General features: G+C 41.8%; 1 protein-coding gene across 1 annotated transcript in view; it reads right to left on the reverse strand.

Moving 5' to 3' along the window:
- LOC120941123 (POU domain, class 6, transcription factor 2-like) overlaps positions 1 to 26650 on the reverse strand; it is a 223190-nt gene that overhangs the window by 178751 nt on the left and 17789 nt on the right. The window lies entirely within an intron of this gene.

Here is a 26650-nt window from a genome sequence, read left to right on the forward strand (position 1 = left end):
ATTGACGTTTTCCGTCGAGAACTGGAGCATGCGCACTGGGCTATTTTAAGCCCGGCGCATGCGCAGTTCGAACGGCACGGGGGCGCGCTTAATTTAAATGCAAGCCGCCCCCTTGGAATTACGCGGGGATACGCCGGGCCAATTACACTACGCCGCCGCAAACTACGGAGCAAGTGTTTGGGGAATACAGCACTTGCTCCTGTAAGTTGGGGTGGCGTAGTGTAAATAGCTTACGCGACGCCGCTGCAGTAACTACAAGAATCTGGCCCATAGTTTTTTTTTTTCAAAATTGTGGCTCTATTTTTGTTTATAGCGCAGAAAATAAAAACTGCAGAGGTGATCAAATACCACCAAAAGAAAGCTCTATTTGTGGGCAAAAAAAGGATGTCAATTTTGTTTGAGAGCCACGTCGCGCTTCTGCGCAATTGTCAGTTAAATTGACACAGTGCCGAATCGCAAAAAGTGCTCTGGTCTTTGGCCAGCCAAATGGTCCGGGGCTTAAAGTGGAGTTCCACCCATAAATATAACATTACATCAGTAGTTTTAAAAAAATGTCATTAGTCCTTTACGAATTTTTTTTTTTTTTATAGATGCCTTCAAAGTGTTGTTGCTAGGCAGAATAGTTAATCTTCCCACTTCCTGCACCTACAGTAGGTGAACCCGATTTTGTGTCAATCTCGCTCTCTTTCTCAGCGAGATTGAGCACCTACGAGCCCCATCGCGGGAGCCAGCGCCGAGCTGGCTTGCCGCGATGGATACAGAGCCGTCATAGAAGCGACAGGAGATCCGACTTGGATTCCCGCCAATTCTACACGTGTGCGGCGTTTGTTATGAATCCTGAAGGGGAAGTCCCCGCCGGATTTTAAATAAAAATCCGGCATGGGTCCCCCCCTCAGGAGCATACCGGGCCCTTAGGTCTGTTATGGGTTGTAAGGAGAGCCCCCCTACGCCGGAAAAAACGGCGTAGGGGGTCCCCCTACAATCCATACCAGACCCGTATCCAAAGCACGCTACCCGGCCAGCCAGGAAGGGAGTGGGGACGAGCGAGCGCCCCCCCCCCCTCCTGAGCCGTACCAGGCTGCATGCCCTCAACATGGGGGGGTTGGGTGCTCTGGGGCAGGGGGGCGCACTGCGGCCCCCCCCACCTCAGAGCACCCTGTCCCCATGTTGATGAGGACAGGGCCCCTTCCCGACAACCCTGGCCGTTGGTTGTCGGGGTATGCGGGCGGGAGGCTTATCGGAATCTGGGAGCCCCCTTTAATAAGGGGGCCCCCAGATACCGGCCCCCCACCCTAAGTGAATGAGTATGGGGTACATCGTACCCCTACCCATTCACCTGCAAGAAAAGTGGTAAAAACACAAATAAACCACACAGTGTATTAAAATATTTTATTTTTCTGCTCCGGAGGCCGCCCCCTGTCTTCTTTATTAGCTCTTTTACCAGGGGGGGCTTCTTCTTTGACGTCATCGGGTGGGTGGGGGCCGCCGTCTGGTTCTCTTTCACCGCCGGGGGGGGGTGGCTTTTAAAAAAGCCCCCACCCCCCCGGCGGGTTTCCTCCGGCGTCTTCGGCGGGGCTCTTCTTCTTCCGCTATCCCGACGGGTCTTCTCAACTCTCCGGGGTTCTCCTTCTGTCTTCGCCGCTCTCCGTTGTTGACTCGTCGCACCCCGGTTCTTCGTCTCGCTGTCCGGTGTCTTCTTCCGTGATGTACGTCTTCTCCTTCCGTGCTGTGATGAGTTCTTCTTCCGTGCTGTGACGTCATGTTCTTCACTTCTCTCCTTCTCCCGATGTTGCCACGCCGGTCCTCCTCGCTGAAATGACGGATGCGCGCCTTGCATCGGACCTATATAGGCCTCACAGTCCCATCATGCTCTGTACCTACCCATGTGATACCTACCCACGTGGTAGGTATCACATGGGTAGGTACAGAGCATGATGGGACTGTGAGGCCTATATAGGTCCGATGCAAGGCGCGCATCCGTCATTTCAGCGAGGAGGACCGGCATGGCAACATCGGGAGAAGGAGAGAAGTGAAGAACATGACGTCACAGCACGGAAGAAGAACTCATCACAGCACGGAAGGAGAAGACGTACATCACGGAAGAAGACACCGGACAGCGAGACGAAGAACCGGGGTGCGACGAGTCAACAACGGAGAGCGGCGAAGACAGAAGGAGAACCCCGGAGAGTTGAGAAGACCCGTCGGGATAGCGGAAGAAGAAGAGCCCCGCCGAAGACGCCGGAGGAAACCCGCCGGGGGGGTGGGGGCTTTTTTAAAAGCCACCCCCCCGGCGGTGGAAGAGAACCAGACGGCGGCCCCCACCCACCCGATGACGTCAAAGAAGAAGCCCCCCCTGGTAAAAGAGCTAATAAAGAAGACAGGGGGCGGCCTCCGGAGCAGAAAAATAAAATATTTTAATACACTGTGTGGTTTATTTGTGTTTTTACCACTTTTCTTGCAGGTGAATGGGTAGGGGTACGATGTACCCCATACTCATTCATTTAGGGTGGGGGGCCGGTATCTGGGGGCCCCCTTATTAAAGGGGGCTCCCAGATTCCGATAAGCCTCCCGCCCGCATACCCCGACAACCAACGGCCAGGGTTGTCGGGAAGGGGCCCTGTCCTCATCAACATGGGGACAGGGTGCTCTGAGGTGGGGGGGGCCGCAGTGCGCCCCCCTGCCCCAGAGCACCCAACCCCCCCATGTTGAGGGCATGCAGCCTGGTACGGCTCAGGAGGGGGGGGGGGCGCTCGCTCGTCCCCACTCCCTTCCTGGCTGGCCGGGTAGCGTGCTTTGGATACGGGTCTGGTATGGATTGTAGGGGGACCCCCTACGCCGTTTTTTCCGGCGTAGGGGGGCTCTCCTTACAACCCATAACAGACCTAAGGGCCCGGTATGCTCCTGAGGGGGGACCCATGCCGGATTTTTATTTAAAATCCGGCGGGGACTTCCCCTTCAGGATTCATAACAAACGCCGCACACGTGTAGAATTGGCGGGAATCCAAGTCGGATCTCCCGTCGCTTCTATGACGCGCTTGCTGGAATGTGCTGTCACTATTCCAGTGAGTGTGAGATGTCGGCGAGATCTCGGCACCCTGTCGCCGAGTATCAGCGCGACGCTGTCGTGCTAAAAGCACAATATCACAAACACCTACTGTAGGTGCTTAAGCTTCACCACACAGACTCCTGGGAATGTAGTGGGTGTAACTTTCCAGGAGTCTGTGCACTCCCCAGTCTCAAACAATCATGTGACTTGGACAGCACAGGTGCTGAAACCTGATCTGACACTGCTTGTGCAGCACTGAGCATGTGCGAGATTTGCAAGGCTGAAATCCAGGAAGTCATACAGTCTGGCTTCATGATGCCCACACTTAAGATGGCCCCAGTCAATTTCTATTTTATAAAGTGTCTAAATGCTGTAACAACCTAACAAAACGGACCTTAGTTTACAGACTAACTTTACTAGAATACATTAAGCTTGTGTATTACAGGGGTATTTATATTTAAAAAGTGAAATTGTGGCCGGAACTCCGCTTTAAGTGGTTAAAGTGAAATTTCACTCTCTCAATCAACATTGACTATTTTGAATCCTTATGCTGCTAGTCATAGTAAATTGATAGTCAATTACTGTATATCAAATTTACTTGTTTTAAACAGTTTTTTTTTTTTACATTTCTTTAGTTACTTATTGGTTTCTATGCCTAGGCAAATGATGTCATTCATTCCAGGAGTCCTGGGGATAAGGGGTTTTCTCGGCTAAGCACACGCTCCTGCCTGAATGCCTGAGCTAAGGGCAGATGGATTGCAGGAAGTAATTGCTACATGAATTGTTTGCCCTTACTCAAGATAGCCATGACAAGAAATGTTATAGGGTTGATTTCTAAGTGATTTCTCAGCAAAATAAGGCCCCTTTCACACGATCGGACCATTTCGATCGGATCGGCGCATGCTCAGTATCACGTCGTATTTACGCCCAAAGATACGTCGGCTCAATGCCTGTGACGTGAACGTAATTTACGCACAGCCCTATTCGCGTACGACTTACGCAAACAACGTAAAAAGATACGCTTGTTTTCCGACGTCCATACTTTGCATGGGCTGCGCCACCTAGAGACCAGCTTTATCTTTACGCCGGCGTATGTCTTACGTAAACGGCGTAACTAATTGCGACGGGCGTACGTACGTTCGTGAATCTGCGTATCTTGCTCATTTACATATTCGATGCGGAAATCAAGGAAGCTCCACATAGCGGCCAGCGTAATTATTGCAACCCAAGATACAACGGCGTAGGAGACTTACGCCGCTCGTATCTTGGCCAAATCAATGCGTAACTGATTCTATGAATCAGGCGCATAGATATGACTGCGGCCATTCGGACTTACGACGGCGTATCTGGAGATACGCCGTCGTAAGTCTTTGTGAATCTGGGCCAGTGTGTCTCTATATTTATAGAATCCCCCACGTGTTGTCACCAGGACAGGAACAAAGGAAGCATAAGGCAATAAGTCTAGAGAGAGATTTTAGCCATTCCTTCCACTTTAAAAAAAAGTGCCATAATGGGGAAAGCACAATTAGAATACATGTGTTTATAATAATGATACAAATTCAAGATCCTTGCAGATAGGGAGTGTTAATATATCTTGCTACAGTCGCTGTGTGATCTGATTTATTTTGATACAACATTTTTGGCAGCACCAGCGGCCTCGTTAATCCAATTGAATGGAAAGTCTACTAGTTTTCTTCATATATAATTTTTTTTGCACTAAAAATTTTATTTGAACATTTTATATTTTAATTGAAATAAAATACGACATATTAATATTTGTATTTACGACTTGTCACCTGAAAGCATGAATGTCACATGATATTCTAAAAATAGATTAATCACCTTTTGCCAGCAAAGTAAAGAACAGCTTAAAGTGGATGTAAACCATCACATATACCCAGTGAAGTAAACAGCCTCAGATGATACACAGAGATTAAACAAATCTCCATATATAAGTTTTATCTGCTGTCTTCATCTTTATGTGCGGTTTAGAAAGTGCACATCATGTTAGAATTTCCACTCCCGTATTCTGCACTGTGAGAGAAGTATTGGATTACACTGGGAGACAGCTGATTGGAGGAAAGGCACACCCCCCCCCCCCCTCCAGATAGGCAGAGACTTTCAGAGCTGTCCTGTGAGTAAAGAAGATTTCTGCTGATCTATTTATAGCAACCACCCTGACACAAATTTCAGCCTGGTTTATTCATATGTGTCGCAGAACTTGTCAGAAGTTATCATACTGATAACAGAAGAACAGAGCAGGAGAAAGCCACGGGACATAGTGTTTTCAGGAGTGATAAGAACACACTGCAGATATATGTGCCCAGCTCAAATTTCATTAATCGGATTTACATCCACTTTCAGTAGTCATTCTACAGAGGCTGCTAAAAAGCATGTCGGAAATGCTAGTCTTACTTATTTGATAGTCAGTGTGCTTTGCATGCGTGTGCCCAGTAATAAATGTGTATGTGTTGAATTAAAATATTTAACACATTTATTAAAAAAGGCATACAACATAATTGTGCAAACTAAATAGCTTAAAAATGACTATGAACAAGCCTAGTTAAAAAAAAAATTAAATTACTTATGCAATTATTAGGCATGTATTACTAAATGCTTTCTATCTGAAACGAGTTCCTTGGGTCTATCTGGATATCAGTCTGCTGTAAGCCTGTGCAAAGCAGCAATTAAACTGATAGAGAGTACCATCACCAAAAACCAATTGGGCTCTTCTGCATGAACATGCGCTGGATGCTAAAATATGCTAATAGGAGGAGAGAAGAGAGACAACTGCACTAGTGTGAAGTTTTATTTTACACTCAATAGGCTGGGGGTTTATTTGGACCCTGTTCTTCGCCAGGTTGAAAATTGGAGTATGGGCTGTGCTGTCTGTCAGGTGTGCCTGGATCACCTGAATGGTTGCACAGAATGCATACAAAATATTTGGCAGGTAAAAATATTTACAAGTATGTATCTGAACTGGGTATTTGGCTGCCTGTCTGCAGTCAGCCTTAAATGTTCAAATATACAGTCAAACTTTGCAAGATGTGCTAAATCAATATCCACTTTTATATACTTATCAAACTGTCTCCATCATTGGTCTCGAAGTGCTATATAAATTAATGATCCAGTATATGACCAATTACCTGAATTAATCAATATATACAGTTTTCTCATTAAATAAAATATTAGATTTGGTATAAAAGGATTAATTTTGCTTTGAGTTCTGTAGAAGGTCAGAGACTTTAGTACTTGCAAATATATATTCAACATAGGTATTTATACTCATGATCATTTTTGAGTGATGAATATCTTTGTTAAATCATTTCAGGATGGTGTCTTTAGTGGGCTACAAATCAAGCTCTTCTACCCGGGAACACCAGTTGCTTGTTACACTCCCTTCCTGTCCAGGCAATTTTTCTTTTGGTGGTATTTAATAACCATTTTTTGTATTATTTACTTTATAAAACCCCTAAAATTACCTCTTAGACCCGGTTCACACATGGGCGGCACGACTTTGGGGGTGACTCGGCAAGGCGATCTCAAGACGACTTCAGAAAGTCCCCCAAAGTCGTGCAAGAACCTTTTTTAAGTCGGAGCGACTTGAGTTGCTCCTAATAGAACGGTTCCATTGAACAGAGTGGAACGTGACTTGTCAGGCGGCTGAGAAGTCGCCCCACGTGTGAAAAGGCTCTGACTGGACACCCCAAAGTGATTCCATATTTTGCCACAATTTTTGGAAAATGAAAAAACATGCCATTATTGAGGAGACTAAAACATAAAGCTCAGCAATGGTGTACTAGATACATTAAATGTACAGGTTATACATAGATGGAGGAGGAGGTGAAGAGGTTAATGTACATGTAAATACAGTGGGAGGTTTGAATTAAAGGGGAAATGTACAGATGTGCAGGGTAAGGAAGGTGAGGGGTTCATTTACAGTAGACAGGGTGGAGCTGACAAATACTATAGAGGAATAAAGCATTTAAGGGGTACTGTATATGTTAGTGTTTCTGGTACTGGTTACACTTTTATCATTCACTTTTTTTTTTATCATATAACTGTGTGTTGGCTGTGATCAGGACCTTCTTTTCATCTCACAAAGTGACCACTGTATGTGATCAAAGACCCATTTCACACTGGGGCCACAGCCGCATTAGCGCTAAAGCGCCACTGGTTTTAGCGGTGCTTTAGCGCTGTTTAATCGGTGCTTTCCGGGCACTAACGGGGCACTTTTAACCCCAAAGAAGTGGTTAAAAGCCCCCGTGTTGTTGAGCTTCAAAAGGGCTTTGGAAGCGTTGCCTATTCATTTCAATGGGCAGGGCGTTTTGGGAGCACTACATGTTCCAAAACCACCCCAAAGATGCTGCTTGCTGGACTTTTCCTAATGTTTTGCAAGCGCACCGCCCCAGTGTAAAAAGTCCCAATGAATGGGAGGCAGATTTCAGGCACTTTACAATCACTATTAATAGTGCTAAAATGCCTGAAAACCGTGTGAAAGGGGTCAAAGTAAAAGTTGCTGCCAACTGCAGCCATTGTAAACAATATGGGCCAGATTCAGAAAGCATTTACGTTGGCGTATCTCCAGATATGCCGCCATAATTTTTAAATGTGTGCCATCGCATTTTTGCGCGATTCAGAAAGCGAGATACGTCCAAAAACATGGCTTCAGCCGTCCGACGTAACTTGCCTACGCCGGCGTATCGTGGGCGCATAGTTACGATGGATGCATTCTGCGTTCCCATTATAAATATGAAAATGACCTAGATACGCCGATTCACAAATGTACTTGCGCACGGCGTATTAATATACGCTGTTTACGTAAGGCGTACGATCGGCGTAACTTTACCCCTCATAAAGCAGGGGTAAGTCATGTTAAGGTATGGACGTCGGAACGACCGTCAAAATTTACATAGTTTACGTAAGTCGTACGTGAATAGGGCTGTGCGTAAGTTACGTTTACGTCGTAGGCAGTGTTCGACGTATCTTAGGCATTCTAGCCGACGTGATTTTGAGCATGCGCACTGGGATACGTCCACGGACGGTGCATGCGCCGTTCGTTCAGCCCCTCATTTACATGGGGTCACGGCTCATTGTAATACAACACGCCCACTGCCTTGCTAATTTGAATTAGGCGGGCTTACGCCGGCCCATTTACGATACGCCGCCGTAACTTAGGGCGCAAGTTCTTTCTGAATACGGTACTCGCCTCTCTAAGTTACGGCGGCTTAGCGTATATGAGATGCGCTACGCCCGCCGAAAGTTACGCCATTCTTTCTGAATCGGGACCTATGTGATTGCTGTCCTTGGTCACAGCGATCAAGTTGTACAGAGCCAAACTCATTGGTTCTGTGCTTTCATTCATGAACTATGCAATTATATTTTAGTGCTTGTTCATGTGCGCTAGAGTGTGCGCACAAGCACTTAACTGGAAAGGCCATTTTTCTTCCACCAACTTAGCTGTGCTGCCATGTAGTCCTGAAACAATTAATCAACATACTCGATAATAAAAATAGTGGTCAATGATTTTCATTATTGCTTAGTTGGTCAGCCGATCAGTTGGCTTATGCCCTGTACACACGATCGGACCTTCTTCCAACCAAATTCACATCGGAATTCCGACGGAATTCCATCCAAGGAAAAAACAACATCGGATTGATGTCCCGTAATAAAGCTACTATTTTTGCATTTAATCAAACTATCATTATTTTTATTTCACATACAGCTCAGTACACCATACATGTCAGTAAGGCCCCGTACACACGTCCGAGGAACTCGACGGGCAAAACACATCGTTTTGTCCGTCGAGTTCCTTGTGAAGCCGCCGAGGACCTCGGCGAGCCGAAATTTCCCATTGAACAACGAGGAAATAGAGAACATGTTCTCTATTTCCTCGCCGAGGTCCTCGTCGGCTTCCTCGGCCGAAAGTGTACACACGGCCGGGTTTCTCGGCAGAATTCAGCTCCGACCGAGTTTCTGGCTGAATTCTGCCGAGAAACTCGGTCGTGTGTACGGGGCCTCAGCGTCTGAGAGAACTTGTGAATGTGACTGTGTGAGGATCAATGTCTCATGACACATGTAGTCCTGGGCAAGAGAAGGAAGTATTGTAATGGCTTTGTGCAGGGAAGAACATAATCTAAATAAAGAGAAGCTGGAGCCTGGTAGACTGGAGGCAAATTAGGGTATTCAAATTTCCAGTAGTGTGAATTATATATAAAAAGGATTATATCCATGCATAAAAGTCTCATCCTTTAGTGCTACTTTACTATAAAATAGTTATATCCCCCACACCCTATATATACTGTATATGCTATTACTTTCACAGTTTCACGGTATAAAAAAAAACCCTATACAGTAGTATATTGTATACCTGAGTATACCTGAGACCTGTACTGACTTCTCAGGACTCCAGGAGAAAAGGTTTGGGGCTGCTTGGTGCAATACCACTGCACACAGCAGGTAACTATAACATGTTTATTATTTTAACTGAAAAAAAAAAATACTTTATAATCACTTTATACCTAACAACCACATTTTAATATATTCCCACTTGCCAGTCCTTAAGCAGCATTATGTTTTATTTTTTCGTTTATTTTCACTCAGTGAGCCTTCCAGTAACAAACTTTTATCCTAGAATAACAAGCCCACTCACCATACTGTGTCTATGGAGGAGCAGTAATGTCACCAGGGGTCAAGTCCTGGGGAAAAAAGTGTGGGAACTCCCACCCAAGATCCACTCCCCCACCAAAAAAAAAATGATATGCTCATATGCATAATTACTAAACCGCATGTTCTTTCTAAATCCCGCGATAACTCGCGGCAGACCTCTGCAATGTCTCCTGGGAACAATGACAAAAGCTCCCAGGAGACATTTCGGCATCGAGGAAGTGACGAAATACCCGCACACTACCCGATGAATCCATATACAGGAAGCGGCCAGTAACATAAAAGATTACTAAGGTTCGCCTGCCCCTGACAGTGACTCGAGCTGGGCATCGCTGCTTAGTGAAGGATTGGCTCGGGTGGCTCGGCTGCTCTCGGATGCTCTAGTCCTGCAAAGGGAACTGCGTTCCTGCTGTGAAAAAAGTGCAGGAACTCCGTTCCCACGCGTTCCCGCAGGACTTGAGCCCTGAATGTCACCATAGGGCAGGACTACAGAACAGCTTTCCCTCGCCACTTCTTTATAACATAACTTGTTTTGTAGTCCATAGGGAACAGGAATTTATTTCACATTGGTTTTCATTAGAATTTTAAGAGTTTACCGAGTATCATTGCAGGAACATCACATCCAAACCTAGATGCAATGCATACAATGAGTGAGAAAAAGAAGGAAAACAACAAAAAGAGTACTACTATGAATTCCAACATCTTAAGGTACATATGCTGGTTAAATGTACAAACCAATGTTACAGACTGCTGCACATCTAGATTATGATATCAACAAAAGTAGTAGCCAAAGTCTTGTTGGCAAAATAGTTAACAGAGAAAGTCAGCTCCTCTTCCCCACTCTTAAGAGGAAGAAGAGGATTTGTAAATACCTCAAAAAAAGAAAGAGGAGAGGGAGAGAAGCAGAAGAAGAAAGAGGTTAAAATGAGGGAAAATGTGAGAAGGAAGAAGAGGAGCAGAAAAATTAAGACGTACCCCAGAGGCTAAATTTTATTATTACCAATACAGCAGATCTACACCTCTAATAGGTGTGAAGTCATTTGTGATGGCGGGAAATAGTAAAAACCAATGTTGACAGATTTGCAGAAAGCGGTTATGCTTGTCCTTGAGGAGGCCTTTAGATTTTTACCTCAGCAAAGTGGAGTGTTGGTGTCACAGTCTGGAGTCAGGCCAAGAGGCCAATGGCTGTAGCAGTTTCATGAGTAGTCAGCTGGATGAATACACAAACAGATTTGCTAGCAGATGCTGCAGGCTCACCCGTGGCACGGGGTCTAAGCACCAGCCAGTCTTCACCAAAGCTCCTGATGGTGGATATGGATTTTGTTGCATATAAATGCCAGGTTGTGGCTCTCAGGATTGCCCCAGCAGGGAGAGAGCAGGTAGAAGATAAAGCAGGTAAGGAGAAAACAGAAGCATAGTCTATGAACAAGCCAAGGGTCAGTACCGAGTAGTTGCTGAAGGGGATCAGATGGAAGCATAGTCCAAGATGTCCGGCTATGGATCGGTAGCGAGTGGTAGTGAAGGTATGTATGGCAGCTAGAGTGACAAAAGTGAGATATTGGCTGAAAAAAAGCACAGTAATCTGGCAAATAGGAAGTGCAAATGCATTCCTTAAATAGGAATGTCATGGGAGGAGCAAAGAGCTTAAGGTTCAAGAGAAACAAAGTACAAGGCATTATATGAGGGATTTCCAGGGATCTGTTCAGCATCCCAGGTGGCTCAGCAAGAAGAGACATCACCAGACACAACAGAGGCCACAGGCTTAGACCCAGGCCCTGATAGTCTTTGGACTATTTTCCACTCCGAGCAACTGTTTGTTTGTATAAGTATATGAGTTTTTCACACTAATTCTTGAAGGAGAATGTTATCTTCAGGTTTATGAAAGAGTGCTTTCCAAGGATCCGTACATGGGCACAGGATTTTCACAAGATTTCTGGAAGGATCAAAAATGTTTTTTTCTACTTTACAAGCAGCTATAACAAACACTTTCAGTAGTATATTTAACAGACACAAATGGATCAAACAGGAGAAGTTCATCAATCAGAATTAAACTTACAACCAACTTGACTATAGTATTTTGAAATCTGGCTGATTGTTATGAGTCTTTGCAATTATCACAGTGACTGCACAACAACATGAAGTAATTGTAAACCTATTTTTTAAATGTCTTTTTATGTTATAACTACCTGCTCTGTTAGCAGAGGTATAGTTTTGCACGGAGCAGCCATGATCCTCCTCTTCTTGGATCCCCCAATGGTACTCCTGGTTCTTCCTCTTTTTGGTGTGCCACCAACTGCAGGCTTGATGCCAAACCATGCTGTCTGCATCTATAGATACAGACAGTGAGGGTCTGCGCTGCCCCCACTTCCTCATTGCAGGATTTGATTGACAGAAACAGGAGCCAATAGCTTTCTCTGTTAGCTCTCTGTCCTGTGAGGAGGGAGAGATTGAAGAGAGCCATTGCTCTTGAGCACCGTGTTGAATCGATAATGAGCTAAGGTAGTATGGAGGGCATCCTGTGCACAGAAGATATTTTACCTTAGAGCATTGAATGCATTAAGGTAAAAACCTTCTACCTTTACAACCACTTTGAGCTCTACACAACAAATTTGGATTTCTGTGAATCATGTAGAAACTAGAAAGTTTAATTATCCGTCATTTCATACAGAGACAGTGTGGGCATATATCAAAGCTTAACCACTTAAGCCCCGGACCAAAATGCAGCTAAAGGCCCAGGCCAGGTTTTGCGATTCGGCACTGCGTCGCTTTAACAGACAATTGCGCGGTCGTGCGACGTGGCTCCCAAACAAAATTGACGTCCTTTTTTCCCCACAAATAGAGCTTTCTTTTGGTGGTATTTGATCACCTCTGCGGTTTTTATTTTTTGTGCTTTCAACAAAAATAGAGCGACAGTTTTGAAAAAAATTCAATATTTCTTACTTTTTTCTATAATAAATATCCCCCAAAAATATATAAAAAAACATTTTTTTTCCCCAGTTTAGGCCGATACGTATTCTTCTACCTATTTTTGGTAAAAAACATCGCAATAAGCGTTTATCGGTTGGTTTGCACAAAATGTATAGCGTTTACAAAATAGGGGATAGTTTTATTGCATTTTTATTAATTTTTTTTTTTTACTACTAATGGCGGCGATCAGCGATTTTTTTTCGTGACTGCAACATTATGGCGGACACTTCGCACAATTTTGACACATTTTTGGGACCATTTAAAATGCATTCTTTATTGTGGAAATGACAGTTGCAGTTTGGGAGTTAACCACAGGGGGCGCTGAAGGGGTTAGGTTTCACCTAGTGTGTGTTTACAACTGTAGGGGGGTGTGGCTGTAGGAGTGATGTCATCGATTGTGTCTCCCTATAAAGGGGATGACACGATCGATGCAGCCGCCACAGTGAAGCACAGGGAAGCCGTGTTTACACGCGGCTCTGCCCGTTCTTCAGTTCCGGGACCGATCGCGGGACCCCAGCGATGATCGGGTCTGCGGGTCCCCTGGTCCCGGTCCCGGAGTTTCGGACCGGGTTGTGGGCGTGCGCCGCGGGCGCGTGCCGCGACCCACGGCTGGGTAGATGTACAGGACGTGCAGGTACGTCCAGCTGCCCAGCCGTGCCATTCTGTGGACGTATATATACAGTGGGCGGTCCTTAAGTGGTTAAGGAGTTGATTTATTAAAGGGAAGTAAACTGCTCACTTTTGATGGGTGAAGTGAATTTGCCCTAAAGCAGGGATATGCAATTAGCAGACCTACAGCTGTTGCAAAACTACATCATGCCTCTGCCTCTGGGTGTCATGCTTGTGGCTGTCAGAGTCTTGCTACACCTCATGAGATTGTAGTTTTGAAACAGCTGGAGGTCTAATTGCATATCCCTGCCCTAGAGCATAGTGAGTGATTTGAAACTCTGCTGACTTCCATCATCAAATTACGTGTGATCAAAAATGTTGTTTTGTTTTCCTTGCACATGAGAAGATATTCTTTGCTAAGTTAAACTTACCCACATTCACTAACCTCTGGGGCAAATTTCCTTGCAAGGTGCAACTTTGCTTGCAAAGTGAATAGGTAAACTGTTCTTAGTAAATTACCCCTTTATGTTGCTGCTTTCCATCAGCTTTTAACCACAGCAATCTACAACCCATGACTTCATCTGTTATGCCCTGTACACACGATTGGAGTTTCTGTCGGAATAAACTCCGACTGGTTTTTCCGACGGAATTCTGTTCAAGCTGTCTTGCATACACACGGACACACCAAATTCCGACCGTCAAAAACGCGGTGACGTACAACACTATGACTACAACACTGCGAATATCCGATGAAAAAATTCCGCCTGAATTTTTCCATTGGAAATTACGATCGTGTGTACGAGGCATTACTCAGCTAACTCTACCAACCAGTCAGACCAGCCAAATGTTCTAAATGGTGTAGAAAATAACATTCATTTGCTGCTACAGTGGTGCTGATCAATTTCCACACCAATTTTCACTGATCGTTCAGTGAAAACTGGACAATATATGAAAGTGGAACATTGCTGTAATTAAAATTGGAAAACGTTGTCACTAGCGAAAAAATCAGAAAGTGTATGGCCAAAATTAATACAAAATAGTAAACTCAGAGAAGTGTTTTTTTTTTGTTTTCTTTAAACTGTTGCTTATGAACTCTAAAACATTATATCTGAAGTATAACACAGTGGTCATCAACCCAGGGCCCACTAACAGGCCAGGTGTGCAAGATAACTGAAATACATCACAGGTGATATCATTTGCTGCTCAGTGGTTGCAGTATTCTAGACTGCATCTCCCCAAGGTAATACATAAAACCTGGCCTGTTAGTGGGCCCTGAGGACAGGGTTGATGACCACTGGTATAACAGATAACCAGTTCATACATACGTGGGGGTTTGTGTAGAAGCATGTTTTTATCTTGCATTTGAGTTCAGTTTAAGGCTATTTTCACACTGAGGCATTTTTCAGGCGATAAAAAGGCTAAAAATAGTGCCTGTAATCCACCTGAAAAACACCTCCCATGCCACCCCAGTGTGAAAGCACTGTGGCTTTCACACTGGGGGGGAATGGTGCACTTGCAGGACGGGAAAAAAAGTCCTGCAAGCAGCATTGTATCATCAAATTCAAACTGGGGTAAATTGTGTAGTGCTATGAGTTAAATTAACACGTCATTAGAATAATTTCCTTTTTATGAGAAATACACTACTGTATGAAAGTATTAGGTAGGTGTGAAAAAATGCTGTAAATTAAGAATGCTTTCAGAAATAGACAATCAATTAACAAATAGAAAGAAAATGAACAGAAGAGAAATTCAAATCAATATTTGGTTTGACCACCCTTTGCCTCCAAAATATCATCAGTTCTTCTAGGAACACTTGCACCCAGTTTTTGAAGGAATTTGGCAGGTAGTTTGTTTCAAACATCTTGCAGAACTAACCACAGATCTTCTGTGGATGTAGGCTGCCTCAAATCATTTGCTGTCCTGCTGCAGAATACATTTGGGGTCAATTACATGCCTCATTAACGGTATGGCATGATGGATAAGTATCTGCCTGTATTTCTTAGCATTGAGGGCACCAATAATCCTGACCAAATCTCCAACTTCATTTGTAGAAATTCAGCCCCAAACGTGCAAGGAACCTCCACCATGCTTCATTGTTGCCTGTAGACACTCGTTATTGTATTGCTTTCCAGCCCTTTGGTGATTTAACTGCCTTCTGCTATAGCCAACTATTTCAAACTTTAACTCATTACCCACTGCCATTTTTCTGCACCGCAGTTCCTATGTTTTCATACATAGTTGAGCCGCTTAGCCGTCTTTCTATGTAAGAGGTATGACTTTTTGCAAGCAATTCTTCCATGAAGACCTCTTCTGGCCAGACTTGTACCTAGGTCCCACTGGTTTCCGCCAGTTGTATGGCACTGCTGGAAATCTCCTGATGCTGAAGGGAAGTAAGTATAAAGTGTCTTTCATCTGTTGCATTGCGTTTTCTTAGTTGACCACTGCATCTATGATCCTCAACATTGCCCGTTTATTTGTGCTTCTTCAAAAGAGCTTGAACATTACATCTTGAAACCCCAGTCTGCTTTGAACTCATTGCCTGCTAGAGACCTTGCTGATGTGTCTTGTTAATGTGCTCAATCTTGCCATGGTGTATGATCTGGGACATGAAACTGTCTTCAATAACCTCACTTGAGTAGCAGAGTTTGACTGTTCCTCACCCAGGTTAACAAGGCCATAAAAAATCAATCTGCTAAATAGACTCTCCAATTATATGTTTATTGTCTATCCACTGTAATGGCTTTTGTGGCTGTGCAAAACTCTACCCTAGAGACATGATACTCAATCATAATTACTTTATAAATGACAATAGTTAATTTACATGTTTTTGTTGATGTTGATCTGTATTGGGTTTTGCTCTTTCCTTCAATGTGTAGCTTTAACTAATGACAAGTTTGTAAAACAAGGGGAAGGCACACTGTCACACAGTTGGCCATCAAGGCCTCATACAGTTGTGCCATCTTCATTAAAAGGTTGCTGCTTCTAATAAAGAGATGTGCACTAGAGGTTGCACGTGATAACTCACTTTCCTTCATTCCCTTGGAGAGCTTAAGTAATCACAAATCTCCCGTGAAGAAATTCTACTTATGTTTTTCTTCTTCATGTCTTCTTCCTTTTAACGTGAGGATGTCTGATGTATTATTTATCTCCAGACTTGTGCCAGCAAAGATCCCAATCAGCCGAAAGCCCTGGTTTTCAGACAAATTATCGGTTTATTATCTTCTAACAAGATATCAAGTTGAAAACCTGTTAAAATCTTTAACATGTGGAGATAGAAAGCACGTGTTTTCACAGTTGAATCCTTTTAATTAGGAAACGACGGATATCTCCACGTTACGATAGGTACTTCAAAGCAAATTTTGGCGGCCTTCTGGTTACTTATTAGTGACACATAATGTTCAAGCTCTGCATTTCAAATGTGTACATGCACAGTAAACAGACTTGCTGGGTAGATGTACAGGACGTGCAGGTACGTCCAGCTGCCCAGCCGTGCCATTCTGTGGACGTATATATACAGTGGGCGGTCCTTAAGTGGTTAAGGAGTTGATTTATTAAAGGGAAGTAAACTGCTCACTTTTGATGGGTGAAGTGAATTTGCCCTAAAGCAGGGATATGCAATTAGCAGACCTACAGCTGTTGCAAAACTACATCATGCCTCTGCCTCTGGGTGTCATGCTTGTGGCTGTCAGAGTCTTGCTACACCTCATGAGATTGTAGTTTTGAAACAGCTGGAGGTCTAATTGCATATCCCTGCCCTAGAGCATAGTGAGTGATTTGAAACTCTGCTGACTTCCATCATCAAATTACGTGTGATCAAAAATGTTGTTTTGTTTTCCTTGCACATGAGAAGATATTCTTTGCTAAGTTAAACTTACCCACATTCACTAACCTCTGGGGCAAATTTCCTTGCAAGGTGCAACTTTGCTTGCAAAGTGAATAGGTAAACTGTTCTTAGTAAATTACCCCTTTATGTTGCTGCTTTCCATCAGCTTTTAACCACAGCAATCTACAACCCATGACTTCATCTGTTATGCCCTGTACACACGATTGGAGTTTCTGTCGGAATAAACTCCGACTGGTTTTTCCGACGGAATTCTGTTCAAGCTGTCTTGCATACACACGGACACACCAAATTCCGACCGTCAAAAACGCGGTGACGTACAACACTATGACTACAACACTGCGAATATCCGATGAAAAAATTCCGCCTGAATTTTTCCATTGGAAATTACGATCGTGTGTACGAGGCATTACTCAGCTAACTCTACCAACCAGTCAGACCAGCCAAATGTTCTAAATGGTGTAGAAAATAACATTCATTTGCTGCTACAGTGGTGCTGATCAATTTCCACACCAATTTTCACTGATCGTTCAGTGAAAACTGGACAATATATGAAAGTGGAACATTGCTGTAATTAAAATTGGAAAACGTTGTCACTAGCGAAAAAATCAGAAAGTGTATGGCCAAAATTAATACAAAATAGTAAACTCAGAGAAGTGTTTTTTTTTTGTTTTCTTTAAACTGTTGCTTATGAACTCTAAAACATTATATCTGAAGTATAACACAGTGGTCATCAACCCAGGGCCCACTAACAGGCCAGGTGTGCAAGATAACTGAAATACATCACAGGTGATATCATTTGCTGCTCAGTGGTTGCAGTATTCTAGACTGCATCTCCCCAAGGTAATACATAAAACCTGGCCTGTTAGTGGGCCCTGAGGACAGGGTTGATGACCACTGGTATAACAGATAACCAGTTCATACATACGTGGGGGTTTGTGTAGAAGCATGTTTTTATCTTGCATTTGAGTTCAGTTTAAGGCTATTTTCACACTGAGGCATTTTTCAGGCGATAAAAAGGCTAAAAATAGTGCCTGTAATCCACCTGAAAAACACCTCCCATGCCACCCCAGTGTGAAAGCACTGTGGCTTTCACACTGGGGGGGAATGGTGCACTTGCAGGACGGGAAAAAAAGTCCTGCAAGCAGCATTGTATCATCAAATTCAAACTGGGGTAAATTGTGTAGTGCTATGAGTTAAATTAACACGTCATTAGAATAATTTCCTTTTTATGAGAAATACACTACTGTATGAAAGTATTAGGTAGGTGTGAAAAAATGCTGTAAATTAAGAATGCTTTCAGAAATAGACAATCAATTAACAAATAGAAAGAAAATGAACAGAAGAGAAATTCAAATCAATATTTGGTTTGACCACCCTTTGCCTCCAAAATATCATCAGTTCTTCTAGGAACACTTGCACCCAGTTTTTGAAGGAATTTGGCAGGTAGTTTGTTTCAAACATCTTGCAGAACTAACCACAGATCTTCTGTGGATGTAGGCTGCCTCAAATCATTTGCTGTCCTGCTGCAGAATACATTTGGGGTCAATTACATGCCTCATTAACGGTATGGCATGATGGATAAGTATCTGCCTGTATTTCTTAGCATTGAGGGCACCAATAATCCTGACCAAATCTCCAACTTCATTTGTAGAAATTCAGCCCCAAACGTGCAAGGAACCTCCACCATGCTTCATTGTTGCCTGTAGACACTCGTTATTGTATTGCTTTCCAGCCCTTTGGTGATTTAACTGCCTTCTGCTATAGCCAACTATTTCAAACTTTAACTCATTACCCACTGCCATTTTTCTGCACCGCAGTTCCTATGTTTTCATACATAGTTGAGCCGCTTAGCCGTCTTTCTATGTAAGAGGTATGACTTTTTGCAAGCAATTCTTCCATGAAGACCTCTTCTGGCCAGACTTGTACCTAGGTCCCACTGGTTTCCGCCAGTTGTATGGCACTGCTGGAAATCTCCTGATGCTGAAGGGAAGTAAGTATAAAGTGTCTTTCATCTGTTGCATTGCGTTTTCTTAGTTGACCACTGCATCTATGATCCTCAACATTGCCCGTTTATTTGTGCTTCTTCAAAAGAGCTTGAACATTACATCTTGAAACCCCAGTCTGCTTTGAACTCATTGCCTGCTAGAGACCTTGCTGATGTGTCTTGTTAATGTGCTCAATCTTGCCATGGTGTATGATCTGGGACATGAAACTGTCTTCAATAACCTCACTTGAGTAGCAGAGTTTGACTGTTCCTCACCCAGGTTAACAAGGCCATAAAAAATCAATCTGCTAAATAGACTCTCCAATTATATGTTTATTGTCTATCCACTGTAATGGCTTTTGTGGCTGTGCAAAACTCTACCCTAGAGACATGATACTCAATCATAATTACTTTATAAATGACAATAGTTAATTTACATGTTTTTGTTGATGTTGATCTGTATTGGGTTTTGCTCTTTCCTTCAATGTGTAGCTTTAACTAATGACAAGTTTGTAAAACAAGGGGAAGGCACACTGTCACACAGTTGGCCATCAAGGCCTCATACAGTTGTGCCATCTTCATTAAAAGGTTGCTGCTTCTAATAAAGAGATGTGCACTAGAGGTTGCACGTGATAACTCACTTTCCTTCATTCCCTTGGAGAGCTTAAGTAATCACAAATCTCCCGTGAAGAAATTCTACTTATGTTTTTCTTCTTCATGTCTTCTTCCTTTTAACGTGAGGATGTCTGATGTATTATTTATCTCCAGACTTGTGCCAGCAAAGATCCCAATCAGCCGAAAGCCCTGGTTTTCAGACAAATTATCGGTTTATTATCTTCTAACAAGATATCAAGTTGAAAACCTGTTAAAATCTTTAACATGTGGAGATAGAAAGCACGTGTTTTCACAGTTGAATCCTTTTAATTAGGAAACGACGGATATCTCCACGTTACGATAGGTACTTCAAAGCAAATTTTGGCGGCCTTCTGGTTACTTATTAGTGACACATAATGTTCAAGCTCTGCATTTCAAATGTGTACATGCACAGTAAACAGACTTGCTTAAATGAAGGTATGCTATATACTATGTTACTAATTAATGTTTCAATTTTTGAGATATTTTCTCTAAACTTCAAATATATTAAATGAAACCTTTTACAACATAGCTGTTCTGCTGCTTTAGAAAGTCTTTTAAGTTAAGCATCACAAAGAAGAGATGTGTACAGCAGTGAACAAAGCATTACAAGATATGCTGACAGTAAATATATGTTAATGTTTGCTTCTAAAGAGGCTTTTTAGCAAACATCAATTGTTTATTACCGGAGATTACAAATCTGTTCCTGTTTGTTGGAAGTGTACGTTTTTTTTCCTTCTTATAGTAATAATGGTATTTTCACTAAACGCATATGCTGACACCACTGCAAGCCCATCTAAAGCTGTCCACCAGAACTTAGGTGCTATCAAAACAGTTTGAGAAGCCTGTCTAAGCTTTAGATAATCTCTGCCAGTTGGAATGAATGCAGCTGCACAACTAAGAAATTCAGCATGTATATCCAGGCTTGAAGTGGTTGTAAAGGTTTAGTTAAAAAAAAATAACAAACATGTCATACTTACTTCCCCTGTGCAGTTTGTTTTGCACAGAGTGGCCCCGATCATCCTCTTCTGGGGTCCCACGTTGGCTCTCGCGGCTCCACCCCGCAATAGATATACCCCTCTGGGAAGCTCTCTCCCCCGAGGGGGTTACCTTGCGGGCGCACTCCCGTGTCATACACTCGGCGTCTATAGCCACTGAGTGTATGACTCGGCACCACCCCCCCCCTCTGGCAGCCACGTCATTGAATTTGATTGAAAGCAGCGGGAGCTAATGGCTGCGCTTCTATAAATCTATCCAATAAAGAGCTGAGAAGCGGTGGAGAGAGTAGCACCCACGGAAATTCGGGGCTCAGGTAAGTAAAACGGGGTGGGGGGCTGGGGGGCCGGACACTGCAAGGTGTTTTTTCACCTTAATGCATGGGATGCATTAAGGTTAAAAAACACAAAGATTTACAACCCCTTTAATTGTTAAAATTGGCACAGCAACCCAACCTTGGCCCACATACTCAAACACATCTGGATGGGAGATCCAAGTAGAAGTCACTGTGCCGTGTTGAAAAATAAAATTTAAACATTAATTTAGGTTCCTCAGTTATGCAGATGCATTCCTTTTTCTAGTGATATTGGTCAAATGCTCTTAGCCATATATTATGTATTTGGCATTTGAAGGGAAGACACGAGAGGCATGCATGGTGCATCCAAATTATTTAGTCAACACTTAACAGCTCTAAAAACAACTCCAGCTCTATCCCTAGCCAACTATCAGTGTCAAGATTGCATCCAATTGTTGTACCACCTGGTGTTTACCACAACACATTTCATCTCTCCTCTTTGAAAAGAGCATACAACAAGTGAGATAAATATACAAGAAAAGTTACAGCTTAATTTGTGCATGACTATAATCAGTACTCAGATGTATTTTGTGATCAGCACATTTCTCTTGCGTAACCCCACTGTGCTGGAATTCGTATAATCATTTCTTCCAAGGTTCAAAACATTTTCAGTTAGGGAAAACAGTGAACTAATGTGGACTGTAGTATCCAGTTACCAATCATTAGTGTCGCCAGCTTGTGCTATATAGTAAAGTACTGTAAATTGCTGTACAGGCATACCCCACTTTTAAGTACACAATGGGGTTTATTTACTAAAGCTGGAAAGTGCAAAATCAGGCTCACTTCTGCATAGAAACCAATGCGCTTCTAACCCCAGCTTGTTCAATTAAGCCTGGTAATAAAACCTGGAAGCTCATTGGTTTCTATGCATAAGTGAGCCAAATTTTGCGCTTTCCAGCTTTAGTAAATAAACCACATTGTGTACTTAAAAGTGGGGTATGCCTGTATTGTATTGCAATATTTTATTGAACTGCTGTATGGTGGGCTACAAAGTCCATATCCCTTTACATGTTAATTGTGATATATTGTGACACATAATCGTAAACTGCAGAGTTTTGGGTTCCATAATATTTTGTACATACCTTTGTGATCACAGTGCCTAGACCCAACAGCTATTTTTTAGCTGCAGCAATGTTTGCAGCACATCACTGCATATTAGTGTGGTACAGTGTAATGCACCCAATCATTCCATTCAAGTGCACCAAAGCCCCACATCTTCAAGCCTCCCATTGCCAAAACTGCTAATAAAGTTATCAATCCCTTGTATTTATCATGCCTAAGAGACCTACTGTAATAGAAACCTAAAGGGGGACAGAGGTTCCCCCTAAAAATGGTTTCCGTCGATTTCTATTCCATACCTTTTAGGTCTAGTATGAATTTTAAGAGGAAACTGCTCAAAAAACACAAAAAAAATTGGAGATCCTCCCTAAAATTCAAGCATGCAACCTGGCAGGCCAGGAAATGGTAAAGGGAGAGCATGCACACCCTGCCTGAACCAAAGCAGGCCACATGTGCTTAATCTGTTGAGTACCCTTTACCCTGGCAAAGCTCATTACCCTCATGTTGATGAGGACTATGGCCTCTTCCCAACAACCCTGGGTGGATAGTTGTAGAGGCCTGCAGGTGAGAAGGGATTATTGGAATCTTGAAGCCCCCTTAAAAAAAAGGGGGGACCCAGATACCAGCAACCCGATGTGAATGAGTAAGAGGTACATAGTACCTATACTCATTCACACAAAAAATGTACACAGTAAATAAAGACACACAACTTTGGACATGACCTTTATTTAAAAAAAAAGAATATCCATCATCAATCACTTCATCCAGTGATGCAGATCCAAGTAAATTGTAATAAATGAAACCCAACACCTGCCAAAAATAAATAAATACATACAAATTGTGCAGACAGATGGACACATCGAATCCTGTCCAATTCTGTAAATGACTTACAAAAAAAAGACATCTCCCAGGGCCAAAATGATCTATGTGTTCATATTTGCTTTGTAATGCCATCCTACCCTTTGTTTTTAAAGTTGGAGATTTTTGGCAAGTAAATGAATCAGATTGGCAGAAATCACTGGACCAAGGAAGTGCTAGCACCTGTGGCTTTCTTAGCATCCACTGACATATAGAAAGCTGTCATAGATAGTAGACGTAGAAAGTCCAGTGTTCATATATTTAAAGTCTAAACTTGTGTTTGGATCGAATTTTGAGTTCTCCCCTAAATAAAACCTGCCTGGCTTCTCCTAGTTAAACTGCTGCCTAGTAAAAGTGCTTACATACTGTGCATGCAAGTCAGTGCATTTGTTTTATCTATTTTGTTAACAAAACACTCTAATGTTTTAGTTCAGGTTAAAAGCCAACTGTTGTTCCTCCTGTTCTAAATGTGGCCAACTCCAAGTGTCTAAATTTTTTTTACAAAGTGTGTATACACAGTATTTACTCACTAATATATATATATATATATATATATATATATATATATATATATATATATATATATATATATATATATATATATATATATATATATATATATATATATATATATATATACACATAATTTAATGTGTATTGTGTATTTCTAGGCTGGTAAGCTGCATGCTGTGTGTCATGTTGAAGATGTAGCCTACCACAAGTGGTTAAATACTGTCTGTGGAGTTTTTACAATATTTCTTCCTATTTCTGTTAAAAATATACATTTTAATGTGCTTTTTTGGGCTGGGAAGTTGCAGGCTGTGTGTCCTTTATAAAAATGGGTCCTACTCCAAGTGTTTAAAATACTGTCTGTGAAAGCTGTACAATATTCCTTCCTTTTTTGTGAAATATAAACATCTTAATGTAAAGTAAATTGAGTCTGCCTCAAGTGTTTAAATTCTGTCTAATTTGAGCAGTTATAATTGGACATTCTATTCTCCGTTTTTACATTTCTCAACTTCCATAAATCCTTCAATGTGGGTTTATTAGTTTAATCCTGATAGATTCTAAAACTTTTCAGATTAGATTGCAGCCAACTTTTAACAAGTGTCATTAGTCTTGAGAAAGCAGCAAATAATTAAAAAGCGCTCGATCTCATATACTTTATCAGTGATGCTGTCATCTTTTATTTGTTTCCTGTTTAGGGGATAAGCCTGGCAACAGGAACCAGAATTGGAGATCACTGCAATGTAATCTTTTTGTAGACATAGCATCATTCTTTGCAACCTAACTGGGGCATATGTATTTTTTCTTCAAGACTGCTTGAAAGGATTTGTTATCTGACTTCACATTAACTAACCACCCAATATGTATACTATAAGTGTGCGTCCTCATGGCAACACTTTGGTAAAGGGCACTTCTATTGTCCAATACTCTTTACCCCTGTGCCCAAAGCCAGGCCCATAAAGTCTTATTATGACAGGTTTGGTGTTAAGTAACTTGAGTGTCCTGAAAAGCTTCAAGACCTCAACCTTATTACACAACTTTGGGATTAAGTGTAAAGCCAATTGCAAACCAGGTCCTCTCTTTTTACATCAATACCCATAATCACAAATGCTGTTTGGGCTAAGTGAGCAAATATTCCCACAGACACACTACAAAACTTTATAGAAAATCTTCCTAGAAAAGTGAACACTGTTATACTTTACCTACAAAATGGTGGTATTGGTGGAGGAGAGGTGCATATTAATATCAATATACTGCATTGACAGTAAAGTTCACAATTAAATATTGTTACATGCATTTCCTTTTCTGCTTGGTTTTAACTGATCTTTGTCTTGGAGCTATCATCGTGAATTGTCATATACTATATCAAATCATATTAGCTATAAAGGCATGTGCAACATTCCATATTTCATATACCAATTTAATTATTAGTACAATCTTTATTTATATAAAAAAAACAAGATAAACACATAATAAAATTACAGCAATAATATTTTATATGTTCTGATCCCATATAACAGGCTCTATCTCTTTCTAAGAGTATATTTAAATTCATATATAGTGGGTAACCCCCTTTACTGAATAAACAAGCTACTTATATTGCAGTGGTAATAGGCTATGTTGAGCTTTAAAAAAAATGCTGTCATTTTGAAATGTTTTTATTTTGGGGTTTTGTATAAATAAAGATTGTACTATTATTTTACGAAAATCACTTTTTTGTAGTGCCACAAAAGTCATACTATCATCTATGCCAATTAAATTGCAATGCAAATTGTCACTTCTGTTAACATACCATATTATGCTGATGTTCAAAATTAGCAATGTTCTTTTTTCTGGCCACATTATTCTAATGATATTTCTGTTGAAAGATAAAACTTTTCTTTGAAAGTTTTTTTGGAGCTCATAATACACCAGCAAAATGTGGAATTATTTTACCAGGTGGTTTGCCAATCTTAGACTTGTTTCCAGATATGACTGGTTTTCTTGTGGTTTCAAGTGAGAAGTTACTACATTTTTTTGTGGATTTGCTCTAAACCTCCCGATAACAAAATGTGCCCAATGTTCTTGAGTTTACATATGCTTAGTATGTATTTGTTTTTTATTGAACTGATACTTTACCCCATGAATCTTCCAAACATGGCTTTATTTTACAATCATGCATACACATGGTCCGAATTTCCAATGGAAAAAGTCAGACGGAATTTTTTCATTGGATATTCTGACCGTGTCTATGCCCCATCTGACTTTTCCGTCGGAGATTCCGACGGACTTAGAAAGAGAGAAGGCTACCATTTGTGCCCTGCAAAAGTTTTATCAATCCACCTTTAAAATGTGTCCAGATGCCAAAAGGTACGTCAATAAAGTGCTACATTCCTTGTGATGCTTTCATGCATGGATCTGTCCTCATTTAGGCTTATCTGCCAATACCCTAACTTATCGTTCACAATGCTGAAGTATTTTAAATCAGCCATACATGGTGGTCATATCCCCTCTTAACCTCCCTGGCGGTATGATTCTGTCTGGAATTACGTACCAAAAGCGGTACATTTATTTTGCAAGGAAATTGGCGTTTTATACTGTAGGCCTGTAATTCTTAGGAATAACTCACTTAAATCTGACCAAGCAAGAGTCTTGTAGGCATCCCGGGTATGATTTTTTTTTTTAAAACAAAATTATAAATTATAATATAATAAATAATTATAAATAATTATAACAAATAATAATATAATTATAATAAAAATTATTCAATAATGTAATCAACTCAAAATCACTGAAATTTGCAGTTGCAGAATTGTCGCTGTCATTATTTTATTTTTTTTATGACGAATTTCCCCGCAAATCGCTATCGCACATTTCTGCAAGTGATTATAATTTATTATCGCTGTTTTCTAGCTGATCTAAAACCATTTTTGACATAAAGGGACACTTTTGGACAATCTACAGTTTTTAGGCAGAAATTACATTTTTTATTATATAAAAGTACATGTAGGACACTGGGCAGACCACTAGGGACAAGGGGTGTGTGTATTTTTTACATACAGTACTGTAATCTATAAGATTACAGTATACTGTATGTAATGTGTTTGTTTACTTTTTTGAATTTGGCGCCGTTCTCCGTCCCCGTGC

The sequence above is a fragment of the Rana temporaria genome, chromosome 5 (assembly GCF_905171775.1).
Source record: "Rana temporaria chromosome 5, aRanTem1.1, whole genome shotgun sequence".
NCBI classification, from domain to species: domain Eukaryota; kingdom Metazoa; phylum Chordata; class Amphibia; order Anura; family Ranidae; genus Rana; species Rana temporaria.